General features: G+C 45.6%; 1 long non-coding RNA gene across 1 annotated transcript in view; it reads left to right on the top strand.

Annotated features, from left to right (window-relative positions):
* Positions 1-23,674, top strand: part of LOC102973564 (uncharacterized) — an 82,893-nt gene extending 59,219 nt beyond the window's left edge. The window contains exons 3-4 of the long non-coding RNA XR_448140.3: positions 18,292-18,417; positions 23,495-23,674. This is a non-coding gene — a long non-coding RNA (uncharacterized lncRNA). The remainder of the gene's footprint in view (positions 1-18,291; positions 18,418-23,494) is intronic.
* Positions 23,675-23,949: the final 275 nt, after the last annotated feature.

The following is a 23,949-nucleotide window of genomic DNA, read 5'->3' as shown; positions in this document are numbered from 1 at the left end:
CTCCCCTCCCCTCCCCCTCCCCTCTCCTCCCCCTCCCCTTCCTTTCTCTCTTCCCTTCCCTCCCTCCTCCGCCTCTTTTCTTCTTCATCTTCTTTTTTAAAAAATTAATTAATTAATTAATTAATTTACTTGGCTTTGTTGGGTCTTTGTTGCTGTGCGCAGGCTTTCTCTAGTTGCACCGAGCGGGCACTACTCTTTGTTGCCGTGTGCAGGCTTCTCACTGCGGTGGCTTCTCTTGCTGCCGAGCACAGGCTCTAGGTGTGCGGGCTTCAGTAGTTGTGGCACACGGGCTCAGTAGCTGTGGCTCATGGGCTTAGTTGCTCTGCAACATGTGGGATCTTAGTTCCCCGACCAGGGCTCAAACCCGTGTCCCCTGCATTGGCAGGCGGATTCTTAACCACTGCGCCACCAGGGAAGCCCTCATCTTCTTCTTCTTCGTCTTCTTTTTCCTCTTCCTCCTCCTCCTCTCCTTCCTCTCTCTCTCCCTCTGTCTCATTGTCCCAAGTGGCAAAGAGCCCACAAATAACTGAGCTGTACTTTGGAAATGGATCTGATGAGCCTTGTAATAGGAGAGAATCATCATTATTTCCCAAGAGTTCACATTCCCATAATATTTTTATTAGCAGCCTCTCTTCTAAATAAAGTTCAGTGGATTGATTTTGGTTGGGTTTTCTCATTTTAAACATTCCCTTAAATTATGACCGTGGATGTAGTCCCGTCATCACCACTGTTATTACTGTTATCAGCATCAGCGGCTCCTTTGTAATATTTATGTCACATTTAGAGAGCTCTCAAAACACTTCAGGTATATTACCTCATTTGTCCTCATAGCATCCTTGTCAGGAAGGGAGGGGACCACATGAGAGCTAAACGGTGAGCACAAACCTCTCTGTGTGGACAACCCCTCTTTGGGGTGTGGCCAGGAGGAAGTGCTCTGCCCCATCTTCTGTATACAGTTGTCCCGGTAACAACGGGGGATTGGTTCCAGGACCCTCCGCAGATACCAAAATCCGTGGACGCTCAAGTCCCTTATGTAACGTGGAGGAGCCCAGTCGGCCCTCCATAGCCACGGTTCCGTAGATTCAACCAACCGCGGAGGGCTGACTGTGTCCCTGCGCTTCAACCTGGAGCACAGGGAGATTGCTCCAGGACAGGTTACAGCCACCTGGATGTAGACCTGAGAAGACCGGCTAGCTCGGAGGGCCCGGCTCAGGGTGGGACAGAGGGTACTCCCTGCGGGGGGCTCTGGAGGAGTGGGGGCAGGACTCTTGGGAATGGCCATGGCCGCCTGGCCCTGATTTGCCTTAGCCCTCCTTTGGTATATGGGACCGTGTCTACGGAGGGCCCCAAGAACCCCACATCCTCAGAGTGACACCGTGGAACAGTGGAAAGACACTGGTCTGGGGACCAGGAGACCTGAGTTTGAATCCTGGTTCTGCCATTGATTGATGAGCTTTGCTTCTTGGGCCAATCCCTTAACTTCAGGTCCTCATTTATAAATGAAGGGGTATTAATGCCTCCTTTGTGGATTTTTGTGAGGATTCTATAGGATAATCTATACAGATGTGCTTCGCATGATGGAGGGGGCACAGGGGTGCGAGAGATGTCGATTCCATTTCTTCATTCAATTTTCTCTCCTGGAAGAATCTAAACTGTTCAGTATGATTTTGAGAATTAAAAGGGAAAACTAGAGAACGACATTTGGATAGGTTTATCATTTGAATCAGTGCCCTGTCAGAAATCATGTATTTTCTTCCCTACGTCGAGTAAAAGCTAGTAATCAGTAATTAGTGTATTTTGAGGCTGTGTTAGGAAAGAGCTGGTCTGGAGGGCAGCCAGCCTGGGCTTCATTCCCCTCCGCCGCTGACCAGATGGAGGCCCTTGAGCAGATCTCTTGGCATTGCTGGGTCTCAGTGTCCTGATCTGTAAAATGAAGAGCTTTGGAATAACAGGATCATGAAGTCACTGATGAGGGTCATAGAATTTTACAAGAAGTGATTTTTTAGGGAAGGAGCCAAATGATGAGGGTGAGCTTTGTCCCTTCCATGGTCTGTGCCATGGGAAGCCCCACTGGTTCGCCCCAGGGTCGTTGTCAAGGAACCCGGGTGATTTGCTGTGGGCACATAGGCCGGGAGGAAACTAATGACCTTTGGAAGGCTGGTTAGCAAGCTGGGGCTCTTAGAAGGCTGCTGCTGCCTCAGACTCAGCACCGGCTTGTTGGTAAAGCCCGGCCTCCCTCCTCCCTATCTGCCGGCTTGGTAGTGGGGGGAAGAGAGGAATGCTGGGCCAGGACTGAGGCAGCAAGCATCCCCACACGCAGAGGCCCAGCCGCCGGGCGTCCTCGGGGCTGGGGAGGGCTGCTGAGGGTGGATGCATTGCTCAGCGCCCCTGACACTCTGCTGGCCACACCTCCAGGCAGGCACTGTCCCCTGAAAGTCTGTCATTAGCTGCTGTGCTAATCCCTGCTGGTCGTGTCTCTCAGCAGAACCTTACTTAGGGGCCGCCCAAGGCTAGCGCTGCTTCGGCATCATCTGAAGAAGCAGGGAAGAATCTTAGAGGAGGAACGGGTAGGGCATTTTCTCACGCAAGCTTCCCCGCACACAAATGCACCTGGGAAGAGCGTGAAACACACAGAAGACTTTCCCTGGCATGATTTCACCCCATACCTTATTTTCTTTCTTGGGTTTATAAAACAAAACAAAGCCCAGCTGCCTTTTCTGTTTAATTCAGTGATACCTACAAGGGCAGCTCATGACACTGGGTGCTGTGAGGCTCTCACGGTGAATATGATTCTGTCTCTACTCCCCAGAGGCTCACTGCTTGGGTGAGGGGTATACAAACTGCACGATTATCGAGGATAACAAACAGCTGTCCAGAAATGCTTTTGTAAAGTCACCAAATATTATGGAAAAATAATTACAACTGGGAGTGTCTAGTCTTTTGTTGGGAGGTAGATCTTGATTTGGACCTTAAATGATTGGTCGGGTTACAGTAAAAACCCAGTAGAGGGTGGGGAAGGGCATTTAGGATAGAAGGAATAGTTCTAGGGAAGGCAGGGTGATGGGAAAGGGAATGCCAGGAGCGATTCTTTTATTCACTTTGCAGTCCATCCTTGAGACACACACACAGGGAGACTCTACAAAACCAGCGTCCCCTTTCGGGGGTGGGGGAAAGGAAGTGCTGCTTGGTGTATATGCTTCCATGGGGTCTAGTGCCTCTTAGAATTTTCTGTTCTTAATTCAGATGGCTTCCTACTTTATCTGGACCAGGAGCACACAGATTCCTGGATACACCTTTAATTTAGTTAGGGAAAAAAAACCCAAAAAAACAAGAATGGAAAATAAGCTCTCAACTGAAGTATGAATGGAAACTTTAAATGTAAACATCACCCTTTAATCAAGTTTGAATACTCTTCCTCCTCTGGCAGTAATATACTTTGAAGTGGAGCTGGAAGAAGTCGCTCTTTCTGACTTTCGATGGCTGTACCCATGCCAGACATCACTAATCAAACCCGGCACACATTCTCCCTGAGCAGGGCTTCTCCTAAGAGTGCCCTGGTGTTCCAGGCCGCCCGTGCCAATCAGCTGGTTGTACTGCACCAGATGAATCTTATTTGCCTTTTTCTGTTTTAAAGTATTAAAACTTTACTGCTATCTTAAATATTAAGTGCATTTTTATGGAACCCAAGAACTGTCTGAAAGCAGGGAGAAATTTTTATAGTATCTAGTGTAGTAAGAATCCCAAAATATAAATGGAAGTTGCTGATGGGGCTATGAGATCAGGATAAAGATATTTTCTGTCTTTTCTCCCCATCTCACTGTAATGTAGTGGTGTAAATATTAAATTCAAAGAGACAGAAAATAGGTGAGAGAGTATAATAAAATATACCTAGAAAAATAACCCTTGACTGAGGTCAATGGTTCTCAACCTGGATGTACATCTGAATCTCTTGCTTATTTATAATGCAGGTTCCTGGGCCTCCTTTCAGACTAAATTAGAATTTCTGGTCCTGGAGCCTGGAAATCAGCATGTCTACCAAACACTTTAAATAATTCTTCTGCAGGACACCTGAGACCATCCCTCAAAGCTATGTTTGAGAGCTGGAGACTTAAGTGGTAGGAATTTTTGCCCTTGTCTATGTCATTAGGTGGTTGACAAAAAATGCCATATTCATTTTCCATGGCTGAGCTACCTTAAATTCCATGGCATCCCAGGTGCTGAAAACAATAGTCATTTGGAAAATGGAAATGAAGTCTCAGTTTCCAAAGGCATTGGTCATTTGGATGAGCATGGGTCATGCTTTATGGAGATCAATTTTTGAGATATGTTTGAATTATCATGCATCCATATTATCATTCAGGCTTGGTTTCAAGAGAAATTGGGAGAGAAGAAAGTAGTTTATATTGACCAAGAGGACAGATCATCTTGAAATTTCTAGTTAAGGGGTCAGTGTTTGATTCTACTTGACTTTCTGAACGTTAGCATCAAAATAACAAATATCATATATTGTCCATCTATTCTGTACTGGACTCTTCACTAGGACTATATACACATTGCTGAATGTAGTCCTTAAAATAATCCTCTGAAGAAGTTATTATTGCCCCCAAAAGAGGAATCTAAGGCTCAGAAAAGTTAAACAACTTGCCTTGAGTAACGCAGGATTTGGATGTGAGTCTTGACCCTAAGGCTGTCTAACTCCAAGTCTTTTATTCTTATTTACGACACTCCACCTGCTGTTTCCAAGAAATATCCTGTTCTGTGAGATGCTGAAACACAAACCAAGAGCCCAAACCTCAGGTCAGAACTGAGAAGGGCCCTTCTTACTAAACCCAGTAATAGTGGTCTGTTAAACACTGGTATTCTCATTGGTTTGATCAGAAGTCATCAAGTTGAGTCCTAGTTCTTTGATTTGCCTCTTTTAGTACGAATAAAATTTGTTGAACTGTCTTAGGATTGTTCTTATGCTCCAAATTCATATTTATGAAAAGTTAAAAGGCTATTCTTTACCATTGTTATTTAAAAAAATGAAAGAACCACCAGTGGGTGCACCTCCTGTAGGGTGTATTCTGGGAAGTGCACGTGGAGAGGACACGCCCGGTGCTAAGTAGACTGACCCATCATCCAGGGTATGGATCAGTGGTCAAGAGATTTTCTTTCCAGGTGGCTCTGTTACCTTGGGCAGGTCATTTTTTTCCCCCAGTGGTCCCCAGTTTCCATGCAAATCTGTTGGACTAAAGCCCATAAATGTCTCTTCTCCATTTAAAATGTCATGATTCTGGAGAAAGTGTCAGCCATGTAGCTGTCAAAGAGATGGATGGGGCCTTGACAGGGGTGTCATCATGACTGTCCTTACCGGTCCAGGATGGGCAGAGGGTGGACAATGCTGGGACCAGTCTTTGGAGTCTTCTCCTGTCCCCCTGACCTCTTTGGCCTGCTCCTTCCTGGGCCTGGAGTTGCCAGACTCTTCTCTCCTCTTGAGACAGTCCAAGTGGGTTCCAGTGCCATATTCTTCAATATTTCCTGTTGGGGTAAATTTAAATCCCAGATCTTCAAGCAAAAACTGAAGTAGCCCCCTTCAGGCATAATTTCTTTTTCCTGAAAATACTGATCACCCATTCACATCCCGCCCCTCCAATGGGCTTAGAACCACCTTGGCTGCTTGGGTGACCGTGGGCCTATGTTATTCACAGGGATATGAAGCTGATGGGACCCTATTGAACTTCTAGTCCAACTCTTTTATTTCCTGCATGAGATCAAGGGCCCCAGGAGGAAAAGTGACTCCGCTTAAGCACACCTAGCCAGGTAGTGAAGGGCTTGAAACCATGTTTTCGAATTTATACTGTGAGTGTCATAATGAAACTAAGCTTGTGTGAAGGTACGTAAACGAGATAACACATCCAAAGCACCTGAGCATAGTTCTTGGCATCGAGAACCATCTGATGCAAGTTGTTTCCTCCCTTTTCCTAGAACTCAGATCCCCACTTGCCATAACTCTCACGTTCTCATAGATGTCCTGTGCGTTCGACTTTATTACTCCTTTCTTCCCCAGCACACCAAGGCGTGCAGAAGTAAGCTGAGCTGCCCGGTTTAATCATTGCACTAATGGTGAAATCTGACTTGGTCCATGTTACATACTCAACGAATGTTTGGGATCGCTGCCCGCTAGAACCCATCCCTCCTGACTCCTAACCCAGTGCTCTTTCCATGATGCCTCCCTGACGGACACGCAGGAGGGGACCAGCTAAGTTGAAATGCTATGAATACCAGCCTGGTGACAGACATGTAAGAATACATGAGACCCCAGTAGATCTGAAGTCTGCCAGGGTCATTGTTTTTATCAAGCATTTATCAAAGCTACTATGTGCCAGGGGCTCTGCTTACGGCTGAGGTGAATATAAAAATGGATAGGATACAGGCCCTGCCCTCAAAGAGCATTCGATTCGATCGCAGAGACAGACTTAGACATAAAGAATTCAAATATAAGGCAGCTAGTAATCCATGAGTACTATGTTCTATATATACTGAAGGGAAGAACAGTGATGGGGGCCTCCCTTGTTGACATGGTGGGAGGGGGCTGGGCTCGGAGAGGGTGACCCCAAATGTCTCCATCCAGCTGCGTGCACAGGACACCTGCGCAGAGAGACTCGACCACAGGGCCATGCTGTGTGTCACGAGGAAAGTACAGGGGGGTCGCCAAAGACGCCAGCCTCTGAGCTCCTTGACCCTGACTGCTGAGGGACCGCAGCTGGGTCACCGTCCTGTCTAAGCCTGACTTCTTGAGCAGTTGTGCAAAATGGGAGAATATCTTCTTCTTGCCCTGAGCTTGATGGGGACTGGAGTGCTCATTTGGTCTAGACCTCTGCTTCTGGAAGGGACTGCCCTCAACCGTGCAGACAGGTTAAGAATCTGCGGTCCACACAGAGAACAAGAAAATGCCCTTCTTCTTCTCTCCTCTCTGCTTTGGTGGTGGGGTGGGGGGAGAGGGGGCGGGAGGGGGGGCTAGAGGTGGGGGAGGGCCGGTGAGGGGACTGGTAGGTCAGTGCTTGGCGAGGGGAGCTGGGTCACCCAGGGAAAATACGGCCTTGCTTTCCACTGGCAGATTCCCAGGGAAGCTCTAGCTGCTCCCCACCTGTCCTGTGCTCCCCTCCCCCAGCTGCTGTCCCCGTGTGCACGGAGCAGGGAGGCGATGATGAATTTCCCCCAAACGGCATTACAGACAGTCATAAATAATGCTTTGCTCTTTGGTGACGGCACTTTCCATTAGAGCTGCCTGCGCTGGGCTGTTGTACCCCCAGTCTTCTGCCGGGGACTTGCAGTAAAATTTATCAGCGAGCTTTCTGCACCTAATAAATCATCCCCTCCGGGAGCCATCTGGCAGATAAGGCCAGAACCCACATGCTCTGCAGAGGCGGAGTCGGAGAGAGAGCCCCCCACCCCCGCCCGCCGCGCTGGGGCCCCAGGCCCTGTGGAGGGGGACTTCCTCCCCACCAAGCCCGGGCCTGTCACACTCTTCCTGGCTTTTCTCATCAGACTCAGATTGGCGGCCCCGGTTACGCCGGCGGTTGCAACTCACAGAACCGTCCCCGCTCTGGGGACAGGCGCCAGAGTCACCTCCTCCCGGGGCTCTCTACCTGTGCCCCGACCACGTGTTCAGAAGGCCCTGGCGTCTGAGCCCAGGCAAGAGCAGGGGTGCCTCAGGGCGAGGCAGGTGCTGGAATGGCCGTGACTCTGGCTTAACTGACATCTCGTTGTGATAAGCAACACAATGTCGCTCGGGTGAAAGACACCTTAGAAGCATCTCCTCCTAATTCAGGGTAAACATCCCATGGCTATCCTCAATTTCGCTGAGCAAAACTGCTGCGAGTTTTGAGGCAAAAGTGCCTTCTTTCAAATATGGATTCCTTCCATTAATATGCAATAAGGGAGTTTCTCAAGCCAGTTGACCTGGAGGTAGATGCACAGATTAATGATCCCTGTTCTTTCCTTTAGGAGCTCACAGTCCTGTTGCAGAGACTGTTTTATAACCCATCTCAGGCACGGTGATGGCAGGGCCTGCTCTCACTGGGAGACAGGATGTGATCCTGCGGGTGAGGAACGCGGGAGAGTTTGGCTTTCTGGTTTTGGAGTCCAGTGCCTAGCACGGTGACTGGCACATGCGTTTTGAGTGTACAAGATGGAATGTGGCAGCAGGCAAATTCCCCGACACAGCCACCAACACGAAGTAGACGATGAGAATGAAACAATACAGAGCAGCGTGGAAGTGGACCTCTCATCCCCCGCCCCCAGCAGAGGGGACTCTGCTCCTTAGGGTTACCCAGACAATCTGGGACCAAAATCCTGTCCTGGGCCTGATGTAACCTGTGTCCGGTGTCAGCTTGATCACGGGATACTCTGAGCCTAAGTGTCCTCATTTATAAATTCGTAGGGAAAGATGAGGTCATTTGGGGGGGGGTAATTTTTAATATCGTTGCTACTAGACTATTTTCTAATTTTTCCTTTGCCTGATTTTTTGAAAGGCAGGAAGCTGAATGGTAAAACCGGTCAGAACGCCTCTGTCTTCCTGCCCTACTTGACTGCTTCCCAAACAAGTAAGGCCGGTAGATGGGGGCCCCAGGCAGCTAGAGCCCAAATCCCCTGAATCCTTCCCGGGGGCTCCTTCTGCAGGAGGACACCTATCAGGCTGCCTCTGAACACTGTGGACATACCCCAGGAAAACGTTAAATGGAGTGTCCCAAAGATGCTTAGCTTAGCTATGCATTTAATTTGGTGGTGATTGAAGTTTGCCAACAAAGATTTGCATGTAATCTGTGATTTCATTTTTCAATTAAAATTGTTTCCTTCCTCTGGATGGGAAGCCCTTGGCTCTTCTCCCCATCAGGGCACTTTGCAAACACTAATCCCACACCTCTCTGTGGGCTGGAGTGAGGGGAGGGGGCAGGTAGGACGAGGCCCAGAGGGGAGGCCAGGCCGGAGGGCAGGACCCTGCAGGAAAGGTGATGCTGGGGGCTGGGTTGATGGGAGACCAGGGGAGGGTGCGCCTCCTGCATTCCCAGTGGGCCTGTCCAAGAAGCTCCAGCCCCGAACTTCCGGATCTCGGTTTCTAGGCGCAGGCAAGGGTTAGGGGGTAGAAAGAGGTAGGAAGAGCCAACCAGTTCTCCATGGCCAAGGCGCGTGTCAAGGAGCTGGGAACAAGACTGAAGGTCCAGGTATTGGGGAGCAGGGGGCTGGTTGACCTGAAGGAGATCTTCAGGCCATTTTTATGGCCTTTGATAAAGGCCAAAAAGCAACACAGCTCACTGGAGAAGATAACTGATAGGTATGTGTGTTTATAGGAGACACAGGCTCCCAGAGACCCCCCAAGGGGGTATGGAGCCTGCAGGCTGCGGCTTCTGATGAACAGTTCGCAGGTATGGATTTTTCCTTTGCTGGCTCTGTGGCCTTGGGCTTAATTTCCTTGAGTCGCAGTTTCCTCAACCTTCCAATGGGCAGATGAATACTTCCCTGAGTGGGAGCCAGAGGAGGCAGCCTGTTGGGGTGTGAGGGTCATCCCGAGGGCCCCATCTTCGTATACGCAGCGCCCTGCACGGTGCCTGGCATGTGTTAAGAGGCCAGTAAAATCTGTTACAATGGAAAATCGGCCAAATGAGATGGTGTGAGCATTTTGTAAATCCCGACACCCCATTTTCGGTTCCCTGAAGGCCTTATTATTTGTGAAGATGGGGTTAAGTATTTGACTCCAGGCTGGGCTAGTCCTGGGCTGGGCTAGTCCTGGGCTGGGCCCTGGGTGGGAAAGGTCCAAGTACAAGTGTTCTCCACGGGGTGCTTCTCTGGGAGCCTGGAGCTCTGGTGGCAATTGGCTGCTGGAGACCCAGGTCCTACAGGTGCCCCCTGTGGGCGGGGGGGCTGCTTTCCAGGCCCGGGCCCAGCCCCTCCTTGGCCGGGGCAAGAATCACCAGTCTGCCTCGGGCTGGCAATTTCGAGATGATGGGACAGGACTTGAGAGGGTTTGCCACAAAGAGAGCTGGCCCGATGCTCATGAGAGAGACAGCTGGGCTCTCGTAGCCCAGCTGGAGACAGGATTAAGAACCATTTTAAGAATTAGCAGCAATTTGGGCTGCAGCAGGGCACACCGCTTTGGGCAGAATTCTTTTCTCCGTCAGTGCAAGTCTTTTTTTTTTTTTTTTTTGGTCTGGTTTCTTTCAAGTAGAGATAATAATCCCTTCTACCTGGTGCAGGGCACACCGCTTTGGGCAGAATTCTTTTCTCCGTCAGTGCAAGTCTTTTTTTTTTTTTTTTGGTCTGGTTTCTTTCAAGTAGAGATAATAATCCCTTCTACCTGGTCAGACAGCTGAACTGTTTTCATTTTTTTTTCGAATTCCGTAATAAATCTGCCAACCCTGCAGGGCTCCAGCCAAGGGCTCCAGCCAAGGGCTCTTGCTAGCTGCATCGACACAGAGGTCTGGTAAAAATAGTGTAAAATGAAAGAGAAAAATGCATATTTCACACTTTGTCTGCTTTGGGTTATGGCGATTCCGAACTCATCCCCATTGCAAACAACTGACCTTCCCACAGAGTTCTAGTACTTTCTGCTGGTCTGGAGAAACCATATCCCTGTCTCTCTCTCCCACTCTCCCCCCACCTGCCCCAAACAGGAGCATTTGCCTGAGAGGCGGCAGGGCTCTTTGTAAGTTCACTACGCCGGTCCAGGGCTTTCCAGGAGGGAGGGGGCGTAAAAGGCCCCAGTGCACATGGCTTGGAGAGTGAGAACACACACGGACTGCGCCCCCCTCTTCCCCACACAGCCATGCATCTACTCCTGCATCACCTCACTCTCCCGAGATGCAGATTTATGTAGAATGTATGAACATGGGTTTTCCTTCTGTTGAAGGCTGCCTTGTGTCCATTACAGATCATTTTCAACCATGACCAAACCTTTAACATTAGTGTGGTTGCCACTCTAATGTGGCAATGGTTTACACCCGCCTCTAGTCTCCTGTACAAACCTGCATACTGATCAGAATGGTCACCTAGGCTCCCCAGACACGCCAAGTTTGTTCCCACCTCCTGGTCTTGTTCTGCATCGATTCTGCTTCTCTCTGTTCTGCCCAGCTCTGTCCTGTCTGCCTTCAAAGCCCACCTCCTCCTTGAAGCCCTTCCTGAGCACCCCAGCCTGTAGTGCTCCGCCTTCATTTGGGACTTGCTCAGTACCTAAAGCTCTTATTACCCTCTCCCTTGGTCGTCAATCATATGCTGCTCCTCTTAGACTTGTTTTTTTCTGAAAAGCTATTGTCATTTTCCTGTATAACCATCATTTTCTTATGTAACATTTTTATTCCCCAATTAGATGATAATGTCTTACCTATATTTCTATCTTTTCCAGAGCCAGACACATAGTAGGTGCCTAGTAAATGCTTGTCAAAAAAAAAAAAAAAAAAAAAAAGGAACAAATCAAAGTCCCCTCATGGGGTGTGGGTGTGGCTCTGGTGTGATCTTTCTTTTTTTTTTATGGAAGTTTAGTTGACTTACAATGTTGTGTTACTAGGAGTATGTAATTAAGAGATACAAACTACTAAGAATAAAATAAACAATAAGGATATATTGTACAGCACAGGGAAATGTAGCCATTTTATTGTAATAACTTTCAGTGGAGTGTAATCTATAAAAAGATTGAACCTCTGTGTTGTACAGTGAAACTAATATAATATTGTAAATCAAATATACTAAATACAAAAAAAATACCAAAAAACCAAAAAAAGAATGAATGAAAGTTCCCACATGGGGTGTGGGTGTGGCTCTGGTGTGACGGCTTTTTCTTTTTTTTTTAAATTGAAGCACAGTTGATTTACAGTGTTGTGTTAATTTCTGCTGTACAGCAAAGTGACTCGGTTATACATACATATGCACATTCTTTTTCATATTCTTTTCCATGATGGTTTATCACAGGATATTGAATCTAGTTCCCTGTGCTCTACAGCAGGACCTTGTTGTTTATCCTGCTTATATATAATAGTTTGCTGGCTTTCTCTCTCTTGATTGCAAGACCATTCCCACCTCCAAGGGAAGGGAGAGTCTTGACTTGTGGGGTTGCTGCCCATGAGATGTTTCCTCTTGTTTGGACGATGCTGGATATTAGGTAACTGTTGAGTGTCCGTAACAGCTCCAGAGCTCCCTGTACAGACCCTGAGATTCCCATGTCTATGATCACACAGACTATTGAGATTTTTATGGTAGTGAGAAAAACTAGTGCTTCTGACTGTGTCCTCTCCCTCTGTACCTTCCCCTCTCTTTACATCCCGGTATGCACCCCACATGTATTCTGTATTTAATTTAGAGCTGGGAGTTACTTTGATTTTAATTCCGTTTTCTTCTGAATGCGCTGAGCGCTGCCCAGCCTGCCATCCTGCCTCTGCTTTGTACTTCTCACCTCAAGGCCTCTTTGTGAATGTGTTTTATTTGTGGTTGTGGTTTGTAGCTGTCACGGATTTCTTTGTTGTTGTTACCACTGCTGCTACTGTTTCCTTGCAGCTCGATTTTGAGCCGAGCGTTTGAGTAGTAAATATGGTTTACACCACCTCTGTTGGAAATAATGGCATTTACGTGCCGAAGTTATTTCCAAAACCTGTGATATGTGTATACAAATAGATCCACAGCAGGGCCCCTAGACTGGGGAGAACAGACTCAATAAAACCTTCGTGATGGAGTATAAACAGGTGTCTGAGACTAGGGCTAGGCCAGGCGGTTCAGAACAAAACTACCTTCCACCCCCGCTGTTGGCTCTGAGCGGAATCTGAACCATAAATACTCTGCTTAACGCTGGGGGATGCAGGAGATATTTTTGTGATCATATTTATCTGCTAAATGTTCACTTACATTCTTTCATGCATCTCACATTGAACTTCTCACTTTTCTCTTCACCCACCCTCAATGGTTTTAAACCTTAATTGCCCTGGATTCTGGAATGGAAAAAAATGTGTCCAGAAACTCTGGGCTTCTATATAGTAAAACTACTACTTAGTGCTAGCTGCCACCTAATGGTTATGGTTGGGGGCGGGGGGGGGGGGTGCACCTACACTGTTAAACTTTTAAATTCTCTTTTGTTTTGCTGCCCAAATCTAAATACTTTTGCTAATAGATAATTGCTCTTTTACTAAGAGGTAAGCTTTACCTATAAAAATGTATTTTGAAAACTTATTTTACACAGCAATGTTGTATCCATTGAAACTAACCTTTTACCAATAAAGCACTATTGTTTAGACCTTAAAAAAAAACTACACAATGAGAGTCAATAAACTATTTTTATTCAACTAAATTTAAAAAATAACTTTTTAAGGAAAATTAACAGTTGATCTGTGCAGAAACCAGCTTTTTTTAATTTTTATACTGCACTTTAATGTGTTTTCTCTAACTGCAGGTATAGGAGACGTGCCTCAGCAGCGAAAATAAGGGTCCTCGGGTGGGTGGCCCTGAGGCCTCAGCCCCGTGGGGCCCAAAATGCCTGCCAGGTTTTCCTGATTTGGTGTCCCTTTAACTGATGCTTTCCTGAATGGTTTTCAGGCAAATAGCGGTGATCTTTTTGTGTGTGCAGGCTGTCTAGTCCTTTTTCAGCCACTGTCATTTCCTTCCATGTATCGTGTGAGAATGAAGGCTATTTCAGATCTGCACCGTGGGCTGGCTGACGGGTGCCACCAGTTGAAGCCGCAGCTGGTTGGTTTCCTGTGCCCTGTGGCCTTGGCCCTTCCCTGTCCTCGTAGCTGGTCTCCCTGTCGTGCGCTCAAAGGGGCGCTGATGCTCTTGGGGTTGCCTTTTTTTCAGCATTTCTACTGACGTGGGGAAATTGGTCCCCAGAAAGTGACAGATGAAAGAAGATCTGGAGGGAGCAGGTGCTGGTTCAGTGTTTTCATTTTGCTAGAACAAGAGAGGTTAAAATGGAGAAAATGCTTATTACTCCAAGGACGAGGAGGGGGTTTTGTATTCAACAGACAGAAAAGATAATGAGATGGTTGAAATACATTTGTTACAAAGGTGTACTACAGAAAATCTCTGGGTGTTCTCCTGACTTTGCTCTTTCACTGTTGGGTAATTGCAAATGGTCAAGAGCTATAGGTTTAGGTACATTGTGCAAAGTTTTTACCAAGAAAAAGTGTTCCATGACCTTAGGGCCTCTCCATGCAAGACTAGTTATTTGGGTTATTTTGTCATTTATTAACTATGCTAGTAAAAGCTGTTTTTAAAAAGGGGTGGGATGTGGCAGCACTTGAAAGTGGTAGGTGTAAGCTCTATATAGTGAAACTACTACTTAGTGCTAGCTGCCACCTAATGGTTATGGGGGTGTGGGTGGACCTACACTGTAAGACTTTTAAATTCCCTTTTGTTTTGCTGCCCGAATCTAAATACTTTTGCTAATAGATAATTGCCCTTTTACTAAGAGATAAGCTTTACCTATAAAAATGTATTTTGAAAACTTATTTTACACAGCAATGTTGTATCCATTGAAACTAACCTTTTACCAATAAAGCACTATTGTTTAGACCTTAAAAAAAAAAAAAGAAAGAAACTATGGGCTTGGCCTATAAAATTGGCAGCCCTCTCTTCTCTTCCAAAGGGCTGCTGGGTTGCAGGATCACCTGTGGTGAACCGTTCTGAGCAATGCTCCCAAGCTCCATCTTGGGGTCGGTCGTAGTCATTCTGGTGCAGAGCAGGAACTAGAGAGTTGGGAGCATTCAGAGGGGGAAGTCGGATTGCTCTTACCCGATGTGGCTCTGGCCTCCGAATTTGTGTAGTGCGGGTTTCCCTTGACTCTGCCCTCAGCTCTGGAGCTCTGAGGGCACCAGGCCCCGCATCTGACACGTGTCCAGAAGTGGAGGCTGCCCACCGACCCCAGGGGAAGGTCTGGATCGCCCAGAGGTCAGGATCCGTCACAAAGACGCCTGGGCTCTCTGAGCTGAAGGCCGCGTGACAAAGGCACGGGGATGGGTGTTACGGGTTGTTCTCCAACTTGTAAATGCCAAGCAGAAATCGTGTTGCAGTTCCTAAATGCCACATTTCGGCGTGTTTATTGCTTCCCCCCCCCGCCCCCCCCAACGGGGAAAGATGGTGAATGAACTAATAATTCAGGAGCCGAGAACATGTTTATTTGATTTTTAGAGCTTTAACAAATACAGTGTGTACAAAACCCGGTGCCAACAGCATGCATAATTCCTCCAGGAACAGGCCTGATAGAAACACAGAGCTTGCAGTGCTTCAGAACGGTAACCAATATTTACACATCTGAGTGACTAATTCTCTCCTCTGAGCCGGAGAACAATAGGCTGTAATAGTCAGGTACATTAACGCAGAGCGCGCCTGTCTGGTGACTTGGATATTTGACACGTAAACAAAGATGGGGGTGGGGAGAATGTAGCGGGGAGAAGTGCAGGCTTCTTATCTACCTGTGTAACCATATACCAAACAGCAGGTTACAAATGCGCTCAGAAAATGCTGACCCGATGCGGTTCTGGGGCCTCCCGTGCATGATTGGCACGTGATTTGCGGCGCTGCGGGAGTTCTGTCGCTGACCTCATTAGCGGCGCGTTTCCTAGCTTGTTAGCATCGTATTTGTATAATTTACAGCACCTTCGTTTTTATGGAATGTGTTTCTTGTAGAGTGTAATGGCAGCAATATATTTAACCGATCATCTTTAGGAATGCTTTTGCTGGAGGCGGCCTGCAGATATAAAGGGGCATTTTCTTCTCTCCTGCGTGGGCCTTTTCTTAAATTTTCTTTTTGGCTCGCTTGGCTGCCACGTGTGTGTGTGTGTGTGTTTTCCTGTGTGTGTGTGTATGTATGCACGTATAAATATAGATGTGCAAACGCCTGGAAGACATTAAAGGGGGCCCGCAGGTGTGATTCTTTCTTGAAGGATTAACTTGGCTCCCTGGCTGTCTTCAAGGTCGGTGGACTGAGCAGACGTTGAAGGAAGGCCTAGATGCCTTGCTGTGAGAAGACGAATTTGCAAAATGGAATAGAGGGCCCAGGCAGATTAGCTACTGGGGAATGATTGTTTTTATTTTTAAAATTTATTTATTTTTTGGCTGCGCCACATGGCATGTGGGATCTTAGTTCCCCGACCAGGGCTCGAACCCATGACCCCTGCATTGGAAGCGCAGAGTCTTAACCACTTGGACCGCCAGGGAAGTCCCCAGGGAATGATATTTTTTTAGGATGGTATAAAGATGCTATATTAGGGTGAGTTTTCAAGTCTTCATGACCTCCTGGAGGCTTTTGTATAAAACAACAGGATGGAAAAATGCAAAGTATATGTCATTCAGGGGCAGGTCCTCTCCCAAACGAATTCTTACCTTAGGAAAAATTAAAGCATGTGGGCAGAGATATGTACCTTCTTTTCCTCCCTGACCTGTGTCAAAAGAGAGAAATGGCTGGGACCAAATGTTTGAAGACCAAATGTGTCAACTTGGAGGTCGCTCAGGGGAACCTGGGACCAGGAGCCAGGAGAAGTTACCCCAGTGTCTGCCCCGCTGCTAACCACGACCTCAGGCAAATTGCTTTCCCAACTTAGGTCACAGCCTCCTCTACAAATCGAAGAGATTGGACTGGATCGTCTCTCTCTAGAGTTCGATGTTTCTAGGTTCCCCATCACTTGTCTAGTCTGTTCCTGAAGGCAGATAAAGCCAAGGCTGGGGTTCTCATCAACCAAATCATCCAAACTATGTTCTCGAGGGTTACCTGCAGTGACCCAGAAGAGGGAAACACAGCTCGCCAGGAACTGTCAATGTGTCCCACTTACATCTTCTGACAGGGGGCAGACAGGGTGAATAGACTTAACGATTCAGAAACCAAGGACATGGTAGGGGGAGTTTGAGAGCTTTAGTAAAAACTGGCGCCAGAGGGTGTCGAGCTGCATATTTCCTTCCCATAATCACTTCTTGGCCTCAAAGAGAAACTGACCTCAGGGGCAAGATAAATAGGTGGGCCCTGGACTTTGTCAACCCATGATAGAATCATAAGAAATTAAGTCTATTAATATGACCTGAGGCCCAGGGACAAAGTTTATCCAACTGGCCAGTCAGGTTAGGGTGCTTGGTATTTCCTCCCTCACTCCATTGGCTATACCTCTTCTCACTGATTTGTGAGGATTTGGGTTCTTGATTTCACTTAATAGATATGCCCCTTAAATAATGGAGTGGCTAGAGTCTGCAGTAATAATAACTCAAAATGTTAAAGGTATTTAGAGGCAACATTTCCATGTAAGTTTCTATGCAAAATTTGAATACATCAGACTTACCGGCTATTTGCAGGTACCTAGTGGTGAATCCTTCGGTAAAGAAAAATAATTCTTTTGTAAAGTCTGATTTGAACGTCACTGAATCCTGAAACAGTCATTGAACACCCATTAAGGACTGAGGATTCAAACAAAAATTGTATAACCTTCCTGCCTTCAAGGGGCTTTTATTCTAACTTTCTATCAGGGATTTGCCTATCTTTTGTATATGCATACTAATACGTATAATAAAATGTAGACACTTTCAACATCCAGCATCCACTAATTAGGGTGGCTTCAAAACTCTGAAAAATTTACATCATTATTATAAATGTTTCTTCAAAAACTCTTATTAGTCGCACTTGACTGATTTGGTGACCGGCTTGTCTAATGTGATGATAAAAAGGGATTGTGAACCTGGACTCAGATTAGTGGAACACCTGTGTGGTCGCATCAGATCTTTCCCTTCTGTTAAAATAGAAGCCACATTTTTGTCCTTTTCTCTGCCTTCAGTTCTGCCACGTTCTCCAGCTCATCCCATCGTTTCTCACTTTCTTGTGATGTAGAGCCATGACTTACATTCATGCTTTCCTTTACCTTTAGCATTTACGCACGTCCAAATCTCTTCCATCTTAAAAAATGCTGCCTCTGCCATCATCTCGAGATTGGCTACCTCTCTCTTTCTCTTTCTAGCCACAACTTTCTGAACGTCCATGGTATGTATACTCATCACTTCTGTTGCCTTTCAGTCCGCTTGGGCATGGCTTCTGCTCTCCTCCATGCCCTTGAAGCTCCTTCCCAAGGTCACCGTTGAGCTCCAAGACACTAAGTCAAACAGATGCTTACCTTGAGTGCTTCCCCCTACCCACCCCAGCATTGCCCACATTCCCTCTGGAGCATCACAATCTCCTGGGGGCTGCTCACCTTTCTGGTTGCTTTATCACCTTGGGTTTTGGTACTTGACCCTCCTGTTGGGGTCCTTAGAGTTTTGACCAAGTCTCTGCTTTCTCACCCTGTTTTCTCTCTTTGCCAGAGCTTCAATAGACTTTTACGTTCTGAGGCCTCTCCAGCTCTTCTGAGACTCTACCCAACTTTCTACCAGACAGCTCCACTTGGCTACATGGCTGTAACAAACAGAATACACAATCCAGTCGCTCAAGTAAGATTGAAATTTCTCTTTCACATCATAGTCCAAAGTTTCCGGCCATTCCAGGGAGGGCAGGTGGTTCCATGATTTTGACTTAGTTGTCTTTCTATCCTGTGACTTCACCGTCTAGGGTAACTGTCCTCTTCCACAGGGTGACAATGTCTCAAAAGCACGGTGACCCAGCAGGCAGGAAGGGGGAAGAGGAAGCGGAGGGCAACCAGCTTCCTTTTCAGAAAGTGAGACAGTGGTTGTACATGACACTGACACACCCAACCCACGTGGCCATGCCTCGTGGCAAGCTAAGCTAAGGAATGTGGTTCTACATCCACCCACCATAGAATGATAAGAAATGAAGCAAATCAATTAACATGACCCGAAGCACAAGGACCAAGTTTATCCAAGTGACTGGTCAGATCACCTAACTGGTCTTCAGATCTATTTCCCATTCCACGTCAACGTTACATATGAAAATGGAAATATGATAATATTACTCCCATTGAAAATCCTTCAATAGCTTTTCATGCACCCTAATTTGTAATGTGCTCTAAGAGGTCAAGTGTGATGTGACCTCTGCCAGTGTCACCAGGCTGATCTCATGCTTCTCTGGTCTTGGTTCTCTCCAGTTTTGATATATGGGATTTATTTCAGCTCCTGAAATCAGCTATGCTATCCCTTGATTCTGGTCTTGCTAACGTACTACTCTCTTTCTTGGAGCACTCCTCCTGCTTCCTTCCATGCTTGGCTAACTATTTCTCCTTGGAGCTCAGTTTGGGGATGATTTTCTCAGTGGGGCCTTCCTCCTTTCTGCTCAGGCCGTCTCCTTGTTCTGGGCTCCTATGGCACCTTGTAATTCTTCTTTCTTAACACTAACCAAACCAATAATTAAATGGCTAGTATCTGGGTTTGTGATTATGTTGTAAGCTCCAAGAAGGCTGGGATTCCTTTACTGGATGAGTAAAACTAGTGAAAGTATTCATCAAAAACATGCTATCTTCAAATAATTCCTTTACTCCTTCACCCACTACTCCTCTGTGCAAAGCCTTTGTGTAAGGATGTCCTGCTTACCTATTGCAATAATGGCAACAGCAGCTTCTGCCTATGAAAATTATTAGGAATGTAAAGTGAAGGAAACAAATAGCAATAAATATAAATTATACAGAATATTTAATTATAATAGTATTAGCTTACATTTAGATACTATTTTATAATTTTAATGCTTTTGTTTATGTAACTTCATTTGAACCTTGCAAGACCCTGTTAGTTAGAGATGTCAGGTAAATTGTCCCCACTTTACAGGTGTGCAGATTGAGATTCTGTGAAGTTAAATGATTTAACTAGGGTCTTCCATTTAGAAAATAAAGGAGGCAGAGCTTGAGTCCAGATCTCTGACTGCAGAGCCGGGGCCCTGTCTGCTGTATCAGGCTGTGATGGAGATCATGAAACACAACTATGCATATCTCTAATTTCTTTGACATAAGCAGGCATTTGGTAATTGTTTGTTGAACAGATAAATGCATGACTAGGTATACCAGTAGGTCTGGCAATGTGGCTAAGATTTAACACCAACGTGCAGGTCAAAAATTATGGAGTAATAAATAGGAACAATAGAACACGTTATTCTGTGCAGGAGAAAAGTGGAGTCTGGCTGAGAGACTAGATAATTGCTCTTAAGTGAATTCAGTGATCACTTTGAATAACTATGTGGGTGTGGGAGGTCTGTATGTACTCCTCACGAATCTTAAACCCACTAATGACAGGCTTGAAAAAGGAAATTTTATTGTAGCTCAGAATTTGATTGAAATGCAAGACATAAAATGTATGAATAATACCCAGCTTGACTCTCTCCTAGGCACGATAGGGACCAGAAGGCTGTTGGCTCTGTCATTGGCTTGAGGGAGCTTTAAATATTCCTCTGTCCAGGTTCCATTCTCTCCCCCACCCCTCTGAGCCATCTAAATGTATTCTTGGATTGATAAATCATAATGGAAAAGAATATAAAAAAGGAATTGTGTATGTATGTATAATTGAGTCACTTTGCTGTACACCAGGAACTCATACAACATTGTAAATCAACTATACTTCAATTAAAAAAAATGTATTCTTGGATCAAGTGGGTACCAGGTAGCTATTTACAGAGCCTGTGCTCTAGGAGGACAGCTGGTGTGTCTTTCTCTGGCATTTTGGGATGGACGGCAGCTCCATCAGGGGGAGGTGCTTTTCCCAAGGGAAGACCTTAACTCTTGGCTAGTAAGAACTATCTTCAAGACCTATAATTCTGATGATTCCATAAGGGGAAGCATTTGCCTGATCTGAGGGTCTTGTATTATCTTTTGATTAGTTTTAGGGTTATCTCTAGGTATGTAAAACACCTAGGATAGTTCTTGGACATAACAGGTACTCAATAATTGGTGGTTATTGTGGAGATAAAGCAGCCAACTGCAAAGAAAGTAAAGAGACGTGAGGTTAAAACCCAGTGATGACACTCATTAGGTGGCAAAATAATTTTCTGATGGTGAGCAAGTTATTGAAACTTTCTGATCTTAAGTTTCTCCTCTGTAAAAAGAATAGTAGCTACTATGAGCCAGGTATTTCTTATCATTCTGACAACTTTGAATGCTCAGTTTATGGGTAAGTTAACTGAGGCTCATAGACATTAGGCAGTTTGCACTGGGATGTGGTCATTTAGCCTGTGTTCAAAGTGAACATTCAAACCCAGGCCTATCTAACCCCTGATTATTTTTCCACTTCGTAACACTGCTCATGTAAAATAGAGATGCCGAAACCATGACTCCTTGTAAAATTAGAGCCAGTGCATGGCGTAAATTTCGTACTCAAAATAGTGTCTATTATTATTAATTACACCTCAGGTGATCAGAATAACCCTATAATATGTTCACATTAATCAGAGTTGGAAGGGCTTTGACATGTACTAACCATTAAGAGCCCTGGTTGAAATTCCCTGCTTGGCAGATGGTGGATGCCCAATAAATGCTTGTTGACATATTAAAGATCCAGTAATGTCTGCATTTATAGTTGAATTCTGTTCCTTCCTCATCCCCACCACAAACACTCCCGTTTCACCTTTGAAAGCTTGGGGAAGTTCTGTGAAATGCAGTACGACGAGGAACTATGAGGGATGGCTTTATTGAAACAGCTGGCTTTTTTTTCCCTCTCAAAATACATTGGGAGAGTTCTACCTCTGGTATGGCCAAGTAGGCTTCTGTCAGACTAACCTTCTACAAACAGACAATAGCCATAAACCCTGGACAAAAAAACCAAACCAAAACAACAACAACAACAAAACCAGCCTCCTGAAGGCACAACTGACACTTGCAAGGAGGGAATAGTATGGGATAAGCCTCCCATTTATTATGACCGTTGGTTGCAGTCAGCGTCACATGGTGCAACTAAAGCGCCTACAGAAAACCTGAAGTCTTTATGGCCTAAAGAGCTAGATGACAGAGTTTTGGGCAACCACAGCTGCTAAATATAAACTCCACTCAGATCTCTGGGTCAAGCATGCATGGGGTAGAATCCAAGCAGCTCAGCTAAAAATAGCAGAACTGAACTGAGATTTGAGCTGCCACCCAAGAGATAGAATTTGCGATTTGAATCCAACCAATTTTATTGCCTTAATTGTTATTATAACAACAACAATAATAGCAACTTACCACTCTTCAGCAGAATGTAACAAAATTCAGAGTACCCACAACACGACATTCACAATATCCAGAATATAATCTGAAACCACTCAGCACAGAAAGAGCTATAAAAATGTGGCCGATTTTCAAGAGAAAAATGCCATCAATGAAGACAGACATCTACTTGACCCAAATGTTGGAATTAGTAGATAAGGATTTTAAAGTAGTTATTATAACTATACTCATTACCTGAGAGAAAATATGCTTGAAATAAATGAAAAAATATAAAATGTCAGTGGAAAAATTTAGAAAATTTAAAAAGGAACAAATAGAAGTAAAAAGTAAAATATCGGAAGTCAAATTCACGGAATAGACTTAAAAACAGAAAGGAGATAGAGAGTCAGTGAATTTGAAGACAGATCAATATAAATTATTCAATCTTAAGAACAGAGAGGAAAAAACAAACCAAAAGAGTGGAACTTCAGGTACCTGTGAGACATCAAAATATCTAACATATTTTTGATTAGAGTTTCAAAAGAGGAGAGAGAACATGCAGAAGAAATATTTGAAGCAATAATGAGCAAATATATTCCAAATTCAATGAAAGACACATTGATACATTCAAGAATCTCAGCAAACCCCAAACAGGATAAATATGAAGAAAACCATGCCTTGGCCCATCATAGGCAAATTATGAAAAACCGAAGGATTAAGAGAAAATCTTGAAAGCAGATAGAGAAAGAGGACTCATTATATACAGGGAGACAGTGACTTGGTGAAGGCAAGAAAATAATGGAAGATCATCTTTTTTTTTTTTTTTTGTGGTATGTGGGCCTCCCTCTGTTGTGGCCTCTCCCGTTGCGGAGCACAGGCTCTGGACGCGCAGGCTCTGGACGCGCAGGCTCTGGACGCGCAGGCTCAGCGGCCATGGCTCACGGGCCCAGCCGCTCCGCGGCATGTGGGATCCTCCCAGACCGGGGCGCAAACCCGGTTCCCCTGCATCGGCAGGCGGACGCGCAACCACTGTGCCACCAGGGAAGCCCGGAAGATCATCTTTAGAGTGGTTAAAAGACCCAACAAAATCCTGTCCACCCAAATTTATATTCAGTGGCAATACCTTCCAAGAATGAAAGCAAAACAAAGGCATTTTTAGCTACATGAGCATTAGGTGAGTTCATCACCTGCCGACCCACACTATACCAAATGCTTAAGGAAGTTCTTTAGATTGAAAGGAAATAATACCAGATGGAAAAGTGAATCTTCAGGAAGGAATGAAGGGCATAAAATGGTAAATAGCTGTCCAGCTAGGACCAAGCAGTTGCATCTGGAGTGCATCTCTGATTGGTTCTCATCCGTTCGATGTGTGCAGAAGCCCTGCAACGTGCTTGCAGAACTGGCCCATAAGAAAACCTCCCGTGGCTAAACCTCCATGTTTTTTTCCCTTTCAGACCTGATGCAGAAGAGCACAGGGAGTTCGAAGGTGTATTGAAGGTGGTGGAGCCACAAGATGGAAGGATGCTGGGCCCCTCAATCACTGCTTGGAGGAGCAGGACCCCACACAATAGGGAGGCCATTCTAGACTTAGTCTAAGTGAGAAACAGACTTCTATTGTGTTGGGGCTATCATACATTTTGGGGTTTATTTTTACAGCATTACCTTAATTCATTTAGAAAGCTCAAGTTACACAAAGTGTCTCATCTATGTTGTCATATGGTAGTGTTAAATAAATGTGCCCTTCTGCTTGACAAAAATATTTTTATCAGGTTGGATGAGACGAGTCAACATCATTCTTGCTTATGCTGTATTTTTGTCACCTATGCATGTGACTCTCCTTTTCTAAAGAAACCAAGCTGTTAGTAATACTAACCTCCCCCTCTGCAGTCACTGAGGAATAAGTAAGTTC

The sequence above is a fragment of the Physeter macrocephalus genome, chromosome 20, assembly GCF_002837175.3.
Source record: "Physeter macrocephalus isolate SW-GA chromosome 20, ASM283717v5, whole genome shotgun sequence".
Taxonomy (NCBI): Eukaryota; Metazoa; Chordata; class Mammalia; order Artiodactyla; family Physeteridae; genus Physeter; species Physeter macrocephalus.
This window is presented reverse-complemented; position numbering and strand designations above follow the sequence as displayed.